A 20,316-nucleotide genomic window follows, 5' to 3' on the forward strand; every position below is an offset into this window, starting at 1 on the left:
CCTCAAACGGAATGCAAAGGTTTTTATTATACAGTGGTCCTGCACATTTGTGGTTGTTTTTTCCAAGTGGTTTATAGTCCTGCAAAAGGTTCCGGGTGATGGCAGTGCTGACAGCAGCGTGCTCTCCCTTAAGGATTAGTTTCAAAGCGAGTGCTCTTTGTTATAGCAGCGTAGGGGCTGGGGCTCAGATTATTAAGAAGAGAGATATTCTTGGGGGATGAGAGGAGGTATTAGTTGTGGAAGAACCCCTGAGGTGAGTGCATTTCCTACTTTTGCAAGTGAGGTTATCTCCCTCTGGTGTCCTCAGAAGGACATGTATATATTGTCTGCCAGTCCAAATCTGGAGGTCTTGATGGCACAGGTTCTTGAATTGTGTGGTGTTGCAGGCTATTATCCTTAGGAAAATGAGTGTGATCTATGTGATCACAGCATTTAGGAAGAAGGACCTTACCTGTAAAATGACACGTCTGGTGCTAAGAGTTCCCAGCGCTTTTTTTGGATGAACCCTGGCCAGCTGTGGTTAACCCAGGCAGTGCTGGACATGACTATTAGGGAGGTTGCACACTGGTGTTTTTAGTTCTCCTTTCAGCTCCTCACAGCAGAGACAGACAGAGACCTGTTCTGTGGGAAGGAGAAATAAAGGTAGTTATATTCTGCTCCTCCTTGAAAAACAGAAGGTTTATAATTGAGTTTGTCCACACAACAGCAAAGCCTGAATTTGACATCTGCTTCTTAGGTTCCTGACCTGAAAGAGCCCCCATCTTCAGCTCTAAGCTCCTGTGTTAACTTCAGGGCCACTTCTTCACCCAATCCAGTGTGGAGACAGGTTGTAACTTGGCACTGAGAAATGGAGAGGCTGGAGTGAGGCAGTTTGAAGACCAATCTCAGAGTACAGAGAAACTCCCTCAGCAAAAATTGCTGGGCTGGGATCCTGTGATTTGTGTAAAAATGTGGTGTTGAATTACTGCTAAACACATGAATAAGTAGTGATGGGATTCACTGAGAGCATCAGTATCTACCACAGGAGCTTGCTGTGCTTGGCTCAGTCTGTAGCCTCCCTGGAGATCAGCTGGCATTTAATTTTGATCACTGCGGAAAAAGGAGGCTGAGCTTGCAACAGTGACTGACTTAGCTGATGTGGGTGAAAATGTTATTAAAATGGGAAAATGTCTCTCCAAATGGATTTTGCTTTGCCATTTAAAAATCCCATGTAAATGATGCACAAAGGATTTGGAGTGGGGGAACTATCAGAGATAATAATAAACTATTAATACGAACTAGTCAAGTTTCACTCAGCAGGATTAAGACTCAGTCACGTCTCATTTAGGAGTGTAGTATTAAGCCGTCCTTCAGATATGACAAGGTTTATGTTTTCCCTGAGTTGTTTCCAAATGAGGAGGGAAATCTCAATTAATTTAAATTTTAGCCTGTTGTCAGTCCTGCCTCCACTGGTTTGGGAGTCCAACCTGATGCCATAACCTACAGCAGCAGCAATGGATGTAGGTTTATCGTTGACAGTGGAGCAATATACCAAAAAGAGGTGCCGAGCAGGGGAAGGGTTGTCTGAGGAAGGGGCACTAAGAGGAGTGGGGAACATGCCACCCCATTCTCTGGGAGTCATAAGTGTTGCCATAGAAAGGGAATTTGAAATAGTAGATTGTTTTACCCTCAGGAAAACAGAAGTTTCTTTATTTTTCTAGCACTGGCCGCTAGAAAATCATAGCTATACGTGGAAAATACCAACTCAGCATCCCTCTAGCTGCCTCTGTGCAGAGCAGCTATCAAATTGAATGTCTGTGTCTCACAAATGTGGTTCCTACCCCTTCTCTTGCAATTCTGTCCCTTGGCTTGGCAGATCCCATTATTACAAGCTCTTTTTTTCATGATACCTCACATTAGATATCCTCTGTAGGATTTTAGTACTTTATTTTTACAGCCCATCTAAGCAGCTGAATCAGGGAACTCACTTGTAATGTAGTTAAAACTTATGGCATGTGTGAGTCCTCACTGTGTCACAGCTGGATTCACTGACTTACTCAGCTTAGCACAATATAGGCATGTTGTTACATCTAGGTACCATTTATACTGGCCTTTTTCAACTCTGCTACGTATGTTCTTCAAATATGTGCAGGAAGTTATTTTGTCCTCCTTAGATGTCACCTAACAAAATTCAACATCAGCAGAGCTGTGGCCACTTGCTGCGATACCTGCATTGTTGTCATTATCCCAAATATTGTGGCATTTAGAGATTTACTGCATTAGCGGGATGGGATCTGACCATCCTTCTCTTGTACAAAGAAATGTACCATCTAAACTCAAGATACCTGCAGCCATTAACACTGGAGCAAAATCAACCATTTAAGGGATTCCTTTAATCAACTTGCCATCAATATTTGTGGTTTCAGATGAATTCGCTGGGATTGTCCTTGCTTAGGATGTCTCTTCAGCTTATCTAAAACATCTATCTGAAATGTCTCCCATGTTAAGAGATGTAAGCTCAAACTGCTGCTCTCCCCACAAGTATATCCTTCATTTTGATTTCTCTACTCCTTTGCTGTGACGTTTGCGAGCTCTCCCTCATTATGGGACTTGGTTGTCATTATCCCTGCCATGTTCTCCCGAGGGGAGCTGGAAGCCGGAGTTCCCAGGAGCAAACGTGCATGCAGAAATTTTGTGAAAAGGAAGAATTTCCTTGCTTACAGTTTACCAGGAATTTTAGCTGATGTGTGAATTTTTTTCAGACAGTGAATTTTGAATTTGTAATAGAATCTGCCTTTGAAAACCAGTATTAGCAATTAATGAAGGACAGCAGTTGGGGATAGAGAAGCATATTACTCGTCTAGAAATCTAGACAAAACCAGCACAATTTCAGGTACTGAATTTTTGCAACAAATAACTTGTGAATGAACTGTAGATCATTTGAATTAATTAACAGGTTTCCAGATACAACTTCAAATGATGAATTAATTTCAGAAAAAATCTCGAATCAGTGAACAGAGACTTTGTAAAGAGTAAATAGACTATAAGATAAACTTCATTCAAGAAGTTATTTATATTAAATAATTTGCTCAACTCCACTGAGGTTTAGCAGTTCACCCTTTTGATTCTAGCCCCATGCACGCACGTGGACACACGTGCGCGCGCACACACACTCACACACTCACTCACACACTCTGGATGATTTAGCTCTTGCAAGATCTTGTCATTAGCCATAATCATTATTGCCATGGTCGTTTTGCTGTTCCAGGTCCTCGTCTCTCACCTTTCCTGGCTCTGCTTGTGCACTACGGTGATTCCTCTCTGTCTTGTAGAATTAATTTTAAACATGGAGACTTACGTGCTTCAGTCTTTAGATGGCACCAAAACTGAATGCACTAATTAGGGAAGCTTTATGATTTCTATTGTTTTCCAGTCACAGATAGGCCTGTTTTCTAGGGCTTGTGAAGGTTCATGAGTTCTGATTTGGCAAGGCTTTCTATGAGTTCTACATATATGCTGTCTGTAATGCTAGATATTATGTTGATTAAAAGGCGCCATCTAAATAGAAACAATTGCACTAGCAGCTTTGAAGTGCTCTGTATGTTGGTAAAAACTGTACTGAATTGAACTGCAAGAGTTTGACAACAAAATGTAATCAGACTCTTGAAATATAAAATTAAATGGTGAGCTTGTCTGATGTTGGTAGTGGTCCTTTCAATTCCTTCCTATTCAAGTGTATGAAGCAGTCAAATATTTTCTTTTCATCTCAGGGCATTATTATCTTTAAGGAGTTTGTGTACCGACTTCAAGCTGTCTAGGTGGTATTGACTGAAACAAAGCAATGCATGCAATTGCATTTCTAAAGAACCAGTGCACAATGATATGAAATTAAAATAGATGGACACATTAAGTGCTCCCCAAGGACAATAACACTGGTACCTAATGGTCAGAGATGTACAAGAGACAAAACTAGGAGTTATTTACTACGTAAATCCTTACAGACAGACTTCTGGTAACTGGAGCTGTGGTGGAGGAGAGTCTGAAATTGTTGCTTTCTTTCAGTGCTAATGCTGGGGTGGTCATAGTCCATGCAAACTGATCCCTTCCTGGTCCTCAACCCTTCCCATATCCCAGTGCCTCTCTCTAAACTGCTTGTTTCTTTAACAGCAGTTGTTAAAGAACAGTCAGAAAACCAGAGTCCTGGAAAGCTGAATGGCTTTAAGAAAAAATCTTCATGTTCATTTTTCTTGAATTGAAATTGAATTACACAGATTATCTTTATTTATTTATATTGCACTTCCAAGCAGAGCACTTTTGTGGCTACTAAACAAGTGACCTAGAAGATTTGAATTTTAACAAGTGTGAATTTTACTGCTAAATACTGAAATCTTAGGCTTGGTTGGTGCTAGAATTGCTCGAACAAAGAAAAACTCCAGTGTGTGCAAGCATGTTGTACTGTCTATTCACTCTGTCTGGATCAACTCATTGTTTCAGCTAGCTCAAAAGAATGAATCACATTCTTTTTTTAAATATCCTAAATACACATTTAGTAACAACTATCATGTAGAACAGAGGCAACCCACCCAGTCTGCTATAGTATTGGCCTGAGCCAACAGCTAAAATTCTATTTCATTAGAGAAGCAGCAAGCTTTTTGTTATCTCAGGCGTTACTAATTTGACAAATAAACTACATGTCTATTGCAACTTCTTAGAAACATTTCAGCTTTACCTGGGCATTCAAAGGTCTGCTGCAGCCTGTGCCTCTCTCCTTTCTTCAATGGGAAAGATCTGAGGGACCACCATCATCACAAGAGCCAGCAAAATGGCAGCAAGGTTTATGAAGTGAGGGACTCACCCGGGAGTTACGGGGAACCTCTGACCTCTGTTAACTACACTCAAACTAGCAGGTGGTAACCTGCCTTCTAGAAAGAGGCATTTCTTGAAGGGTTCAGTCCCTCTCCTGTGCCTGACTGCTCATATAAGCATCAGCACTTGTTCCAGTGAGATCTCTTCCAGCAGTGGCTCAGCACTTAGGCCATAGTTTTAATGCATCGACTTTGGCACTGAAGCTGGCACAACCTGGTCTGTTGTCCTCTGACCTGGATTGCTCGTTGCTGCTCGTTTCTGCCTCTGTACCCAAGCTGACTGCCCCCTTGGCTGTACTGTGGACCTGGACCACTGGGTAAGGTCCTGAAAAGATAATGGAGGAGATGGTAGGAAATCTGCTGCAGCCGTGTTATCTAGCAAAGCATGTGTGTGTAACACTATAAGACTAATAAAGACATTGGTAGCATGATGGGTGATAAAGGAGTCCCTAAATTCTCTTGTTTTTGAAGTGCAGTGTGGCCAGTCTCCTGATGAAGGATGCTGTGGGAAGTGCTGGACTCAAAACAGTGGCTCTTCAAGGCGAATTGTGTTACAGACCTTTTTCTCTCTGCACTGCTCACCGAATGGCTGTACAGGCTGACTGACGCTTCCCTAGGAGCTAGCATCCTTGATGTGTTTTGTAGTTGAACAAAGGCTTGAAACACCAAAACTCTGGGCCTTACAGTTTTCTTGGGTAGATGCTGAGTCCCAAGCAAATACTGGCCACACCCAGCCCTGCTTTCCATGTTTTGCCTTGAAAGGATAGCTCAAGACAGATACCAGCCATAAAGCCCTTTCTTAGGTTTCTGTGTTAGCCTGCAAGTTGGGTGGTCAAGCACTGGAACAAGTCTCCAGAGAGGCTGTGGCATCACCATCCTTTGAGATTTTCAAAACTTCTGGACAAGGCCCTCAGCAACCTGATCTACTTTTGAAGCTGACTTTGAGCTTGTGCTTGGATTAGATGGACTCCTAAAATCCCTTCCAATCTAAGTTATTCTAGATCTTAGAACTCCTTTGTGTTGATTGTTTTGACTCATCAGCTCCTTTCATTTCTTCTCTATCTGGTCTCCCTTAAAAAATGTACCCCCTTAAATATTATCTTCTCCATCCTGAAAAAAAGATAGGATCCACAGAAAAACACAGATGACCCAAGTGGAAATTTTAGTGGTACCATTACATCAGAGGAGGGCTTTAATTAGTAGGCCTAAAGTAAAGATAATCAATTCTGCCTGTATCTGTTACAGACACATGAGAGGGATGCTAAACAGATGGAGACCATCATTTGTTAAAGTAAAAGGTGTCTTCTTTAACCTTGCAAAGATCTCTATTCCAACACTTTGCTTCCCATCTTGAGCAGCTCAGCAGGGCAATAACTGTGAGAGGAAGAAAGAAAAGAAGGATTCAGAGAAGTAGAACTTGAGGAAGGCAGAAACTATCACACCTAAAATGTGTTTTTTAACTTTTACCTTGCTGGTAGGTTCTTTCTCAGGAACTGCACAGATTCACCTTGACCTGTAAGGAAGAACTTCATTCCTCATAGGTTCAGCCAGGAAGAAAGGCACTGTGCCTTGCTCTCATGCGGAAAGTTTGGACACAGGAGCAAGGAGGCAGGGCTGCATATATACTTCTCATTGGAAAGATGATTCCTTTCCAGCAACGCAATGTGGTCACAGGGGCTTCACAATGTGACTCTGGATCTGTGGTGCCTCAGAGAAAGCTCCCACCACAGAGATGAGAGTGCTGTGGAGTAGGGCTTCACTTGTCCTCACTGTCACCAGCCTCCCTGGGAATAGCCTATCCTCTTTGCAACAGACATGAACAGGAGACTTTGGTGAGGCTAAGCACTCCCATGTTCACAGATGCTCATTGCAGGGGGGAGCAGCCTGAAGGACGAGCAGGAATTCCCGTATCTGGTTTAGGAAATCAAAACTGGGACCAATAGGGAAAAAGTAATTAGGGACAACATGTTAGGATTCCCACCTTACACTATCTTGGATTATCAGGTATTTATGATCCTCTGTTTTCTAAATACTCCTTGCTGTTGGATCTCTTGGAGAATGGGAGAAGCCTCAAAGACACAGAAAAAAATGGCAATGCGATAAGGAGAAAATGAAAGAGAAAGGCAACGACTGTAAGAGAGAAGGGATCCAATTTTCATAAGTGTCTAAGGGACTTAGGAGATCAAGTCTCTGGTAAATTTAAGTCACTTGAGGCACTTCTGATAATTTACCCAATCTACCAGAAAAAAATAAGTTATAAAAAGCTTGGCATTGGTTATGCTGGAGGCAAAACAACCCTTAGTCACAAGGTCTCTCACTAGACTCTGTATATCCTAAACAGGGTGGTGGATCCCCAGGGAATTTCCCCTCAAACACATCCTTTCTTAGCAGTCAGAGAGCAACTAATGTGCGAGAGTGCCTGGAAGGAGTAGCTAGTCACTGTTTTTGAGTGACAGCATGTAAACTGTGGAGTCTCCTGTAGAAAGGCTGTCTGCTGGTATTTCAGTTCTCTGATTGGGATTCTGTTTCCCCTGTAGTCTGGCCTCTGCTTGTCTGTTTGTTTTGTTATCGTTTGTATGGAGTTCATCAGATCCAAGTACATTTGACATATGGAGATAACAGTCAGGAAAGGAAACAACATATGGCAGACAATTCATATCCATCCAGATCTGTCATAAAACCATTTTTAGCAATAGAAAAAGAAGAGTAGAAAAAGGCAGCAGGTTTGAATTTAAAATAAGCATGCTACTCTAACAAACAGGAAGGCCTAGGGCTTGCTTTGCTAAATGAGACCACTGGTTCACTGAAGCCAGCACCTGTTGGTACCCAGTGCTTCAACAGTGGGTTAAAATCCCCTGCAGTGCATTGGCCAATTACTTTTTGACCACCATGACTGATTAATGACTAGTCTCCAAGCCTTGAATGAAGCCAACTGCACTAACTGTCTAGCCTGTTGAATCACTGCCTTGGGGTACTTCTGGGCTAATCCGTCTGTTCAGCCCAGGGCTTTAGGGAGGAGGGAGAAAGGGAACACGATACTGTACAGGTGCTAAAGGGTGAGTGTACCTGGAGACCCCAGTGTGCGATGCATGACCCTGCTGTCCTCACCTATCTTGTTTGCCCTGTAGCAACATCACAACATTGGACAGATGAGACGGTCCAAGTCCTTCCTAGCAGGGCACTAACATTGCTTGTTGGAAAGGTGGGCAGGACTGAATTCCAGCTGAATTCAAATAATCTACAAGGGTGCTTTGGATATGTAGCCCTAGGAGTGGCCTAGGCTTCAGGCTGCTCCTGGGACTGACCACCTCCGGTAAGATGTGGATATACACCAGAAGCTTGCCATTTGATTTGTTTAATAAAAAAAAGCTGGTCCTTCAGTTTGGCTGAATTGAACTTTTGGCTGGAGAGGAATTTTTTGAGGGGCTGTATCTAGTTCAGACATGGCTGGTTTTGGATTATTTGGATATATTGGGAAGTTTTAAAGGAATGAGGATGCTTTCCAGGATAGAAAAATAATATGTAAGTCACTAACCTATGTAACTTATTTATTAGTAATAAATGGGATGTCTTCTGTAATCTACAACCATTTTTCCCTAGGGGGGACCTGGCCTTTTACCAAAGAAAGTGGCCTTTTACTTTTAGTTGGTTTCTTTTTTATAACCCTGTGGAAGAGTCCTGCAGGATCAAGAGGCTGTTTTAAGGATGAGGAAACCTCTGCAAGGGAGTGTTTACATTGCCCAGCCTGAGGTCTCACAGGCTCAGGCATGGTATCCCTGATGTGCCAAGAGGAAGGAGCAGCCTCAAGCTCCTTCTCATGAAAGCAGAAGCTGAAAAACAGAGGAGAAATAGTTACTGTGCGGAGATATACTTTCAGGGAGGATCTTCTCCCAGTCTTTTTTCCTGATGTTCTTTCATGTAACTTCCAGTGTGGCCGACCCCCTCCCTCCTTTGCCAATTGTCTTCCCATCTGTTATTTCCTCTGCTCCAGGAGCAGAGTAGTTGAGCTGTAATGATGGGGTTTGCTGGTACTACATCTCTGGAAGTAAAAAGATAGCAAATCTTGTTGGAGGAAGAAACAAACGCTCTCTGAGATGGATAAGGCCTATTTGATGATCCAGGGCATCTCACTAGGAATGGAATCAGTCAACCTCATCTATGGGTTAAACGTGCTGAGCTGAGCAGGGTTACGTGAGGGAGGAGCTTGGCCAAGTGTATCTATCTCCCACTCCTGTGTGGGTGAGCAGGAAGGATGAAACCTTTGTCTGGTCTAACAGGGCGTCAGAGCCTGGCCCTGCCCAGAGCCTTACCACAGTGTCAGAATAAGGAGGTGTTGTTGCTGAGCATAGCAATCCTTTACAGGTGCCAACTCAGAGGGTTTAAAATGCAAAATGGCATTTCAATGTTTAAGAATAGCAAGTAATTTGATGGCTGTAATAGAAAAGCTTCCAATCCTTTAGCAATGTGTTCCAGAGCTGCATAACACTGCTGATAAAATTGCCTTTGGATTCCTTGTCTAATATTCCAGCCTTTCTCTCGCTCAGCAAAACACAATAGCTTGCACTAAGCCTCCCTGGGAGGGCGGCTAACAGCACATTTACTAGACACTTCAAACATTTGATCATATTTCTCCTGAGTGTATTTAATATCTGTTAATGTCAGCAGCCCCAGCCTGATCGAAATACCTGCATTGCTGGGAAAAATGTTTAATATAAAAGATGACACGGGTAAGCAATCACTTACTGATGTCTTTTGGAAATGGATAGGTGACTACCTAGGCTCCCCCTACCCCCTTCTTCTGCCTTTCCCCTCCCCAGCCCTGCTCAGTTACCACCTTGCTGCTGCGTGCTTCTCTGAATGCATTAGAGTGGTTATTCTGAGTATGCAGGAGATGCCAGGAATAGTTTCAGGTTTCCTGCCTTATCAAACCAAACTCAATCTGTAAAAAATTAATACACCCAGAAGGAACAGTTAAAAGCATCTCCAATCAATTAATGTTAAAATGGGGGCTAGCAGGCTGATTTGTTAAAGGAAACCCAATCCAGCTCAGAGCTCAAGAGGCTACTGAGACAAGAGTACAGTCAACGAGTCAAGCTGTAGTGTTTCAAAGGAGGGTAGCAGATAAGGTATAGGTTGAAGCTATGAATGCATCACTCTCAGCTGCTCATTGCTTCACGGTCAGGGACCCCAAAGACACACCCTGTTTTGGGCAGGCCAAGAAGTCTCAGCAGAGCAAGTCTTCTTCCCAGACTTCCCACAAGGCAGCAGATGGCACAAGCTTAGCTGTTTGCACTGGCCATTTGCATCTTCTGTCTTTTCTCCCAGTAGCAGCTGGAGTGAGAAATAAAGGATGCAGCCAACAGCCTTGAGGGATCTGCATACTTAAAATTGCCCCGTGTCTACTGCACTGCTCACTCTGGTGGTTCAGGAGACAAGTTGGTACATCATCTTTATGTGTTTGTCTTTAAAAATCAGAAGTAAAAAAGAGATAGAAGAGGGTTTTTTTCCTTGATATCTGAACCTTGTTGACATTCAACACTATCTTCATGATCATAAGTCAGGCCTCAATTTTATTTGTGATGGAAGCTGAGACTCTCATATCATCTCTTGACTTCAGGGCCTGGAGCTTCAAGCTGCAGTTTGAAAGGCATGTCGATAAGCTTCAAGAACTGGCAACAAAGATCCTCATGGTGAAATTAAACAGAAATCTCAGTAATTTACACACAGGAGTGTTCAATCTGCAACTCTTGACTGTCTCTTGTCTGGAGTGCCAGTCCTCATAAAGGTGAATTCTATTTATTTCCCTCAAATGCCGTCTGGTTGTTTCCAAAGTGTAGAAAACTTCCAAATCATGTCTGAAGCCACATTTGAATGAAAGCATGTTTTCTTGCTACCTGGTGTCTTAAAAATAAATAAATAAAAAATTAGGTACACAACCAGCTGAAGCCTATTGTCACTATTTTGCCTCTGATTAATGTAGGTCACACTTTTCTTCCTTCCAGCTATTAAGTATTTAGATCCATTTATACTTTAATCCCTTGTCTTTTTCCTGGTCCTTTGTTGCTGTGTTACATCCTCACAGTCAGAGAGCATTGAGATAAGTGGTAGAAAAATGGGGAGAGGGACTTAAGGCAGTAATCCAGCTTTGAAATAAAAAATTGGCCTGAGGTTAGTGCTTGAATCTAAAGAGCTTACTGAAGGCAGAAGGGAAAAAAAAAGAGTGGCAGGAGAAACTGAGGCAATAGGACCTGAGCCAACATTAGTACTTATCTGGATGGTGTACTTGAATGCAGTCCTTGTGAGAAAGGGTTAATGAAACTGCATTTCCCTGAGTGTTGACTGGGCCAGGGCTAAGAGTGAAGGAGATTTGCTGAAGGCTATGATAGGGTTGCTAGGATGTAGGTAAGAAAGTAGTTCAGCTAATGCTGGAGCTATGCTGCCTGGTGGGCTGCTGTGTTTAGGGAGGGCTTCACACAGTCATGAGGAGGAATCAGAGAGGCCCACAGCTGCTGAGATGGGAAGGGTTCATATTGTGCTTTCCACCTTCCCCTGTATCCCTCTGTCCAGGTAGAGGAGCACTGCACCTGAGAAATACGTTCACTTTGTTCACAAATCTTTGCCTGTGAGATTTAGAGTGTGTTCTGGGCTTGATCTTTTCTGAAAACTGTATTTCCTTTAGAGGTGGGAAGGAAATTTTGTAGACCAGCAACAACTCTGCTCATAGTGAGGAAGAATGTCTGCCTGTTAATTGTCTATCAGTTTTTCTGTTTTCTTCTTTATCTTAGACAGTAGCAGCAACCTTCCCTCTGGTTAAATTAGAGGAAACTGGCTGGAGAGAGCTCAGGTAAAGCCAGCTGAGATGTTCTTATATTCACTAAAAGAAGTTTACACAGAAATACAACTATTGGTCTCCTCTGTCAATAACTGGGCACACTGACTCCATAATGCCCCAGGTTACACTTCTAGTTCTTTGCTGTTTGAAAGCCAAAATCAATTTCCCTATGAAATTTTGAAAATAAAATACGTATTTAAGGAGTCTTTTTGGACCCCATGTGTTCTGTGTCACAACAGATATAAACTGGGTTTCACTGAAGAGAGAGCATTGTTGTTTCGTTTATCCAGGTCTGGGCAAAAGGAATGATGTTTCTGCAGTCAGGTATAGGAGACTGCGTGGCTTGGCTGTGCCCTACGCTAAGGTACAATAACACACAGTGTGGTGCAGCTTTAATTTTAATTCAAAATAAATATTTCCATAACCTACAAAATTCCTCTAATACACTTATCTGGGAGAACACAAAGATTAAAGAAATCCTGCTAATTCCTTTATCTTTCAGATACAGGGCTGAAAACAAAGACATCTAAACCTTGAGCCATTTAGAAGAGGAAGAAGCCAAAATCTATGCCAGAGGTTTGACTGCTGGATTTACTCATGGCTTCAGGTAAGCTTCTTTCCCTGGATTGTTTAGCATTTCAGAGGCCCTCTGTGTTCCTCAAGGAGAGCTGTGGATTACAGACATAAAACCTTGCATAGCTTGCAGCCAAGGCAGAGCAGAGGGAGTACAAACAAGCTAACCCAGGGTGCCTTCCCATCCAGCATCCTGCCTCTGACCCTGGCCAGCACTACATGCTTCAGAGGAAGATGTAAGAACCTCACAGCAGGCAGATGCAGGATAATCAATCCTTTCAACCTTGTTCTCAAGCCCCATTAGATCTCATCCTGATCCCTAAATAGTTAGAGGTTAGATTAAGCCTTGAAGAATGGTATTTAATATACTCTAAAAATTGTTGTTATCATTAACTCCCATGACTCTGGAAACTAATGTTATCCATAGACAAATACATTTTCATTTTGAATCATCGTGTGTCCTTGGTCTCCTATAGCAATGAGTACCTAGGCTTAAATACCTGTTTGCAAAAAGTATTTAATAATTCTTTTTATCTGTGGTGATTTCCCTGTGATTTTTTTTCACTGCGTGTCTCTTTTCCTGACATTATGAAGTAAGGAGTAGGGATAAAGTGAGTATACTCTAAAGATTACACATTCCTTCATCACATTATTTTACAAAAGATCTCAGGGGATGAATTCTTTCAACAGCTTAAGCATTGGTTTGGCAGCCTCTTTCCAGCCCCACTAAAAAATAGAGAGATAGGCTTTGCACCTCTCCCAACACAAACCCTAATCCACACCTTAGTCCAAATTGCTGACCTTGGCTGACTTTTGTCCCAGCTTTCCCAGTCATGGCTAGGATGAGCAAGCTGTCATAGGAGAGCTATTTTTGCAGACAATCTACCCCTTGGCAGCCCCTTTCCTGCTCTACTCCAACTGGAGCAGTAGTTTTTGTCTGTCTCCCAACACTAACCCTAACCCCTTCATTTCCCCTTTTTGTCAGCACAGCCTTACTCAAGACCCTCAGGCATCCTGGAGGTGGAAGAGCTGTCAGTGCAGAATGCATTTGCAGCCTCCCTGTTCCTTTGGCATCCCTTTTTCTCCCCACTCCATCTGTAGCTCTTTCATTGTTGTCATTTTTAACCCTAACCCTAGCTATTAGCCTTGTCTTCTGCTCTTTCCCTAGCATGTCTTCTTAATATCTTGCTTTAACAGGAATTTTTGAATTTTTTTTCTCCCTGTTGCATCTCATAACCCCATTTAACTTGTGCAGTATCTCTGAGGAAGTTTTTAGAGCCTATGAAGAGATGTTATGTGTAGCATTTCAGCTGGGTCTGTAGTGGTCATGTAGAATTGCTCAAACATTTTTGAGTGTTTAATTTCTAATTAATTTTGGCTCTCTGCTATCATTTGTGCACATATTGAATCTACATTAATATATCTACAGTGATGACTTGGACTACTTCATTGTGTCACCTGCATTATATCCTTGTACCACCTGCAGTGCAGCATCCTCTCCCTAGCCCCATCTCTTGACCATTCCTCCTCCCTGCTCTGTCTCCGTCCTTTCTTCTCCTCCTCCTTATAACATCGCAGCCTCTTTCTCTTTCCTGTTGCATCCTCTGTCCTTCTCTGCTCTCCTGCTTGGCGCTCCTTGCTGAGACAAAGGCCAAGGGGCACATGAGGGACCCACGTGCGTATTTGTGTGTGGTGGGCAAGGGAAGGCAGAGGAGGACCTGCCTGCGTGAACTGGCAGAGCCCCATGCTGTGAGCCAGGGGGAGGGAGGCAGGCAGGGGAGGTGTTGCCCTGCTGTGGGGCACAGACTCTCCCATGGTGGGAGAGGGGCAATTGCTGCTCAGAGCCGCGTTGGCATTCTGTGCCAGAGGTGCTGGGCATGTGCCTGCTATGGGGATGCACTGTGCAGCAATGAGGGGCCTCAGCAGTTTGGGGGCACAGATCATGGGATGGGTGTAAAGAATTTTTTTTTTTCTCAGTAAAGAAAAAATTGCCAACCTCCATTTAGATTCCTGTGCAAGCAATTTTTTTCCCCTTTCCAATGTTACATGTCTTTGGTGTTTCAGCACTGGAATTTGATTACTTGGGCCAGTCATCTGGTTGCCTAAGTTCTTCCTGAATGTCATCATAATTGTTCCTACTACTGACCCCCCTAAAAATTTGTGGCTGGTGCATTTTTGCTATTTCAGTTCTATCCCTTTCTAGATCGTTCATAAACACAAGCAAATTAAATAGTGCGGGATCCAGGGTGGAGCCTTGAGGCATATGACGTTTGCCAGGGTGAAAATAGGCCATTTGATTCTTCACTTCGTTTCTCTTTGTTAAAGTTTCATCCAAATAATATTTTACCCCCCCTCCCCTATGTTGTCTTAATTCCTATAGTTTCTCCTTTTTGTGATGTTTTCTCAAAAGCATTTTGGCAGTCTGAGTAAGTCATGGCTTTCCTTTGACATGGCCAGATAATTGTGAGAGATTAGTGAAACAGTTCTGCTTTCTCTGGGTATAATTTTAAACACCCTGTTACTATTTTCTTCCCATTCTTAATGCTACTTTCAAGGAAGAATGGCTAAAACATTCCAACCAGAGGTAGCTCTGCAGACTCCAAAAACCTGTTTCTATTACCGTGCTGATCACACTACCCCTCAGCACTACCAGGCTTTTAAATGAGGAGATCAGTAGTAATTGGAAGAGCATGAGAAAGGGCAGATTTCAAGAGCTTAGGGCTTGATTTTCCCAACAGATCAGTACTCATACCTGGGACTAGAGTTTCACAGACCTAACACAGTGGGAACTGAACCGTTTTGGAAACCTGACCCAGGGCTGTGCCTTGGTACCTCTTAACAAGCTGGTGAGTCTTCATGGCACAGTGTGTCCCTGTGCAGATAATAGCTCAACTTCCAGAGATCCAGTAGACCTTTCAGTGCCCAGCAAATTAGCCCTGCTGTAGAGCAAAGCAGCTTCACAGCTATTCTCCTTCCAGTTTGGGAGATAATTAGAGTAGAATTAACTTGATGGTCTTTGCCCTGTGCACCGTTGCATGAAGCAGACAAGTTTATGCTTTGTGCCCATCACTGCTGTTTGGAAGCTCATATAAAGTGCTTTGGGGAGTGTACAGGCTCGCCCGCCATCTCAGACAATGAGGAGCCTCCTTCCTGCAACCACTTCTGCGTGAGGTGAACCCAAAACCTATGGAGGCTGCTTCCCTTGTCAGCCAAGGGAGATACTGGGGAGGCGTGGATGCCATTGCCTCAGGCACTCATCAAAATCCCCCTCTGACCCTCACAGCTTCTTCAGGACTATGAGACCTCTAAGATCAGGCCGTTCATCCTGCTTCTCCCAGTGAAGTGTGGCTTGTCCAGTGGGACATGTGTTTCATTGCAGCTGGTTCTTCAGGCTGTCATGACTAACAAAGTAGCCCTTGGCTGGCTGCACACACGGATCCCCAGTATTCTGCTACTGCCTAACTCTATTGGAAGAAATGGATGCTGCATTTGATGACCTAGTCTACTCAATGGACACAGTTCCTGGAAGAAAAAAGAAAAGAAAAGAAAACAAAACAAAACACCTGGGAAATGCTGCTCCATATAATCCCAACTGTCTTGTCCTGCTGCTAAGAGGAGCCTTGCGGCTGTTACAGAGACATGCAGGAAAACAGTGTTATTAGAGGCATCAGGTATTTGTTCAGGAGGCTGTGGGATGCAGCCATTCCTTGGGCACTGCAGATGTATTTACAGTATTAAAAGGTCAAACAATCTTTCTATTTCCCTGTTTGCTTCAGGGAGTTTTGTTGAACATTCTCATTATTCGTTGCGGTATTTCTTTGATTTAAGAGGATTTCTCTTCACGACCATAGTTATTAGAATGCAGTGTGTGTGCAGTGAATGTGTTATTACTATAACAAGCTTCTCCTTGTAGTAGATATTTATTCTGAGTACAAAGCTTTTAGTTCAGTTGTGCGTGTGGCAGTGAAGACAAGATGGGGCAGGTAATTTGGAAAAAAGATGAAGTAGAATGGGAAAAAGACACAAAATTAGTAGTTTAGAGCGGTGACTTCTGCCCCATCTTTGTTATGGGCTCTGTGCCAACTATCACCTTACTTGCCTGACCTTTTTTGAATGGAGAGAAGCCCTGGACAACAGCATGGAGACCCTGAGGATGGGAGCAAATTTTTCTCCTCGTGCCATTTTCCCCTAATTGCAGGCAGGGCTTTTGGCCCTATTAACCTGTAGGTGAATTGCAGAAAGCCTCTGAATCCCTAGGCAGTTGTTGGGAATCCTTCCTGATCCTCCTCCAGGACTTGCTTGCTGTTCCTTGTCCATGACACCCCTTCAAGTGTTGGAGAGGGGAAAGGGGCAGCAGAAAAGGGGTCGCTGGAGTAGGGGACAGCTAAACACACCACGTAAACCCTCCAGTTTAGCAAGAGGAGACAGAGGCAACGAGGACTTTCTGTAGGTTTGGGAACAGTAGGAACACTGGCATTATCAGGCAGAGATAATTAAAGATATTATAATGAGACCAGGGAGTCAAAGGCATTATGATGTCATGATTTCCACTCTATATTTTAAAAGCCGCAGCATACCGGCTTAGATAAGGGTGATTACGTCCAAGAAGAAGTAACCAAAGAGTCTGCTAAACATGATCTATTAGGATAACATATACCTAAGAGTCTTGAGAGAGTTGGCTCAGGAAACGTCTGGTTTTAATGAACCTGGGAGTGCTGGCAATATTACAGATGACCGCAAAGGTCTTAGGTTTTGTCAGTACTTCAGAGGGGTGTGAGGAGCAGTTAAGATAATTATAAGCTGACCAACCTGAAGTCAATATCTGGCAAAATAGTGCACAGGGAAATATGAGATTCAATTGCTAACTAGAAATATAATTAGTATCAGGCAACATAGCTTTCAAGGAGGTAGAACCTGCTAAACAGAACAACTTTCATTTTGTATGTGATTACAAATTCAGTTGTCGACATTGACTGCAGAGAGATAATATGCTTTTGCAATGTGTTCAAGATGGCCCAGCGCAATATTTTGACTTGAGTCAAAAGAGGCAGGGAATGCTGACTAATGCGAGTGAGGTTTTTATAAAATAGTCTGTGTCCGGTGTTATTTAAATTTCTTTATCGGTGATCTGGAAATAAATATAAAATTGCTGCTGATAAAATCTGAGGATGACACACAAACTGATGGAGTAGCCAATAACAATGGGGACAGAGTGGCTATACAAAGAGATAGGATGGTGCAGTCTGCAGTGCCCATTTCAATAAAATGCTTTTTTAATGTTGCCAAATGCGAAGTCATTCACCTGGATTGCAGGAACGAGGAACTCTTCTCATCCGGTCAACTCTTATTCCTGGCAGCCCTAATACAGGTTTTTTTTCTTTTTTCTTTTTTTTTCCCTCTTGAAATATCTGTTACATGAGGGTAATATGTTTGGATCTTATCATCACTGACTGTTTTGCCAATGGTTTTTGCCAGCACAGGCTGTTTTTAGCTGGTTGCGTATGTTAGTGTTAGTCTCTTACAGGTGAAGGTGACAGTGTTGTACCAGCAATGAGTGAATCAGAGTCATTGGGGGTGTAGATGACTGTTGAGATGTACTCTACACTCAGCATGTGTCACTCTGCTACTGATGATACCCTTCTCCTTGTGTGCTTTTCCTGCCCAGGGGCAAGCTGATTAAAGCAGCTTGTATCTTCCCTGAGCCTGGTGCTATGCTTGCGACTGAAGAATCATGCACTGGCTGATAAATTACACCTAGTCAAATGTGCATTTAAAGTTACTTGAAGTACTTCCTTGGACAAGTGCCCTTCCCAGTTCATTATTTGGGCATTCTTGTACCATCTGTCCAAACCATGAGCCCAGCTTACTGCAGCTGGGTCTTCATTAATAGACTCTCAAGAGTCAGTTTTCATGCTGCGAGGTTTGAAGGGTGATTAGCATCTCATACTGTCTTTCTCAGAGTAGGGAGAGAAAGTCATAGTAGCAGAATTTCTCCAGCTGGTGCTTGCTCTACAGCATCAAAGGCTCATACTTCTATAGAACGATGTAAAGATAATAGAAGGGGAGTCTATTTCCAGTTAAATATTAGGAATATCTTGATTTCACCCAGGATCTCATGTGAAAGTCAAAAAGCTTAAGGGAGAAGTTGCACATATGAAGATGGATCCATTGATAGATGCTCTATTTTAGTAGCTTTTTTGCCCCTCAAAACCAAACACCACTTACCCTAATGTAAACCCACAAAGTTTTGTGGAATCTTTTGTGGTCACAGATTTTGAGTACGTTGTCTCCACATCCCTTTTCACAGATGACTACACCAGGCAAACGTCAGCCAGGGTGCTGGGCTCAAATCCTGACTTGCAGGACCGGGCAGCCTTCCCCCATCACTTGAAGGTGCTTCTCTAAGCTCATGGGCTCCCACTGAACATGTTGACAAAGCTCCTGCTGCTAAGCTTGTGAGAGCTGATGAGATCACAACCTAGGAAAACAGTTAGCTTTATTAAAATAGGGACTTGAGAATTGAACCAATTTCTCAAATTTGTTTCTCTTGTCTTTCACCCTGACAGATCAATGGGTTTAAATTTCTTTTTTTAACGTATAAATGCTGAGAAGGCTTTGATAAAACCCAAACATATCTATGAACTATTATCTCTTTCTTTCCAGAAGAATGCTTCATGATACATACAAAGTTATAAGTATCATAGTGGTTGTTAGAAAATTTTTTTTCCCCTGTGATGGTCTTATATTGAAAGGAATGAGAGACTGTTAGTTGTACTAATTATGCATCTTTCAGAACTTATTTAGTGGATTATGTACTGCCTCTTACTTCTAAGTAATCAATGATACGGGTATACCTGCATTTGGATTTTTTTTTAACCGTCTGAACCAGCAGCCTGAGAAGGACTAAGAGGATCTTCCCTTTGCAGGGTAGGTTTTGCTAAGAGTGAAGGAGGGACTTTGTATTCCCTCCTATGTTTCTACAGAGAAAGCAGTGACTCAGGACTGTATGGCAGAGATCGTGCCTAAGCCTGGCTGTCCTCTTGCTGCAGTAGAAGTGAAAGCAGTGGTGTAAAATTAATTTATGATGTGGTGCTAGTGACCAAGGAGTTAAGATCCCTCTCTCTAGAAGTCCTCAGCCTACGGCTGTTGTGTCAGATCTATTTACAGGAGAACTGATGAGTATGACAAGAACCAGGAGGGAAACATGAACCTGCTTCACGTGGTGATGTGGCGAAAAACTAGATCCCTCTGGAGACCTGGACCTGAACTGCCATCCCAAGGTTACGGGGGCTCTGCTCTGCCGCTGCCTTCACCGGCCTGTGAGAAAGCAACAGGCACAAGTCTCCTTTAGCAAGAAGGACCTTGCAGGGCAGAAGTCCTTCCAGGCTCTCACTTCTCCTTCCAGTTGTTTGTAGCAGATGTCAAACAAATCGCATCTGACCATCAGCAAAGAGCCTGGGGGACTTCCCACACTCTGCCCCTTCCCTCTGAAGCTGAACGTCTTGTGGATGACTCCCTCTGTCTTCTCCTGGCCTTGGGGTAAAACTGCCTGAGATGCTGCTTGGGGCTCCTCTGAGGCGCCTCCTGGGCTTGGTCTGTCCAAACTTGCAACGCCCGGCAAACAGTAGTGGAGCAGGAGTCACTGGGTCATTTCATCTTGCTAGGAGTCTTGTGTGGGCTGTGTTGATGCCAGCATCTGTGCTTCAGGCAAGGGTATGGAGTAGGGGGCAGGAAAGTGCATGGCAGGGGGACATGAGGTTCGGGTGACAGGCACGTGAGGAGTAATTTTCAAATTTGCTGTGGCCCCTTCTCTGAATCTGGTTTGGGGCTCACATTGCCTGTGACCTTACTGCACCGCTCCAGCACCTGAAACCCGGGCTGGGCACGCGGTGCCTCTGCACCCCAGAGGACTGTGTGTGCAGACTTGGTGGGGATGAGAAATAAAGGATGGATTTGGCTTACCCTCGCAGTGCTGGCTTTTAGGTTGCCTCTCCATGTCAGTGAAATCTCAACGTCTGTAAATATTTCTGTCCTCCGGAGAAGGTATTGCCCGTGTTGCATTTTCTG

This window comes from Gymnogyps californianus, chromosome 3 (genome assembly GCF_018139145.2).
Source record: "Gymnogyps californianus isolate 813 chromosome 3, ASM1813914v2, whole genome shotgun sequence".
Taxonomy (NCBI): domain Eukaryota; kingdom Metazoa; phylum Chordata; class Aves; order Accipitriformes; family Cathartidae; genus Gymnogyps; species Gymnogyps californianus.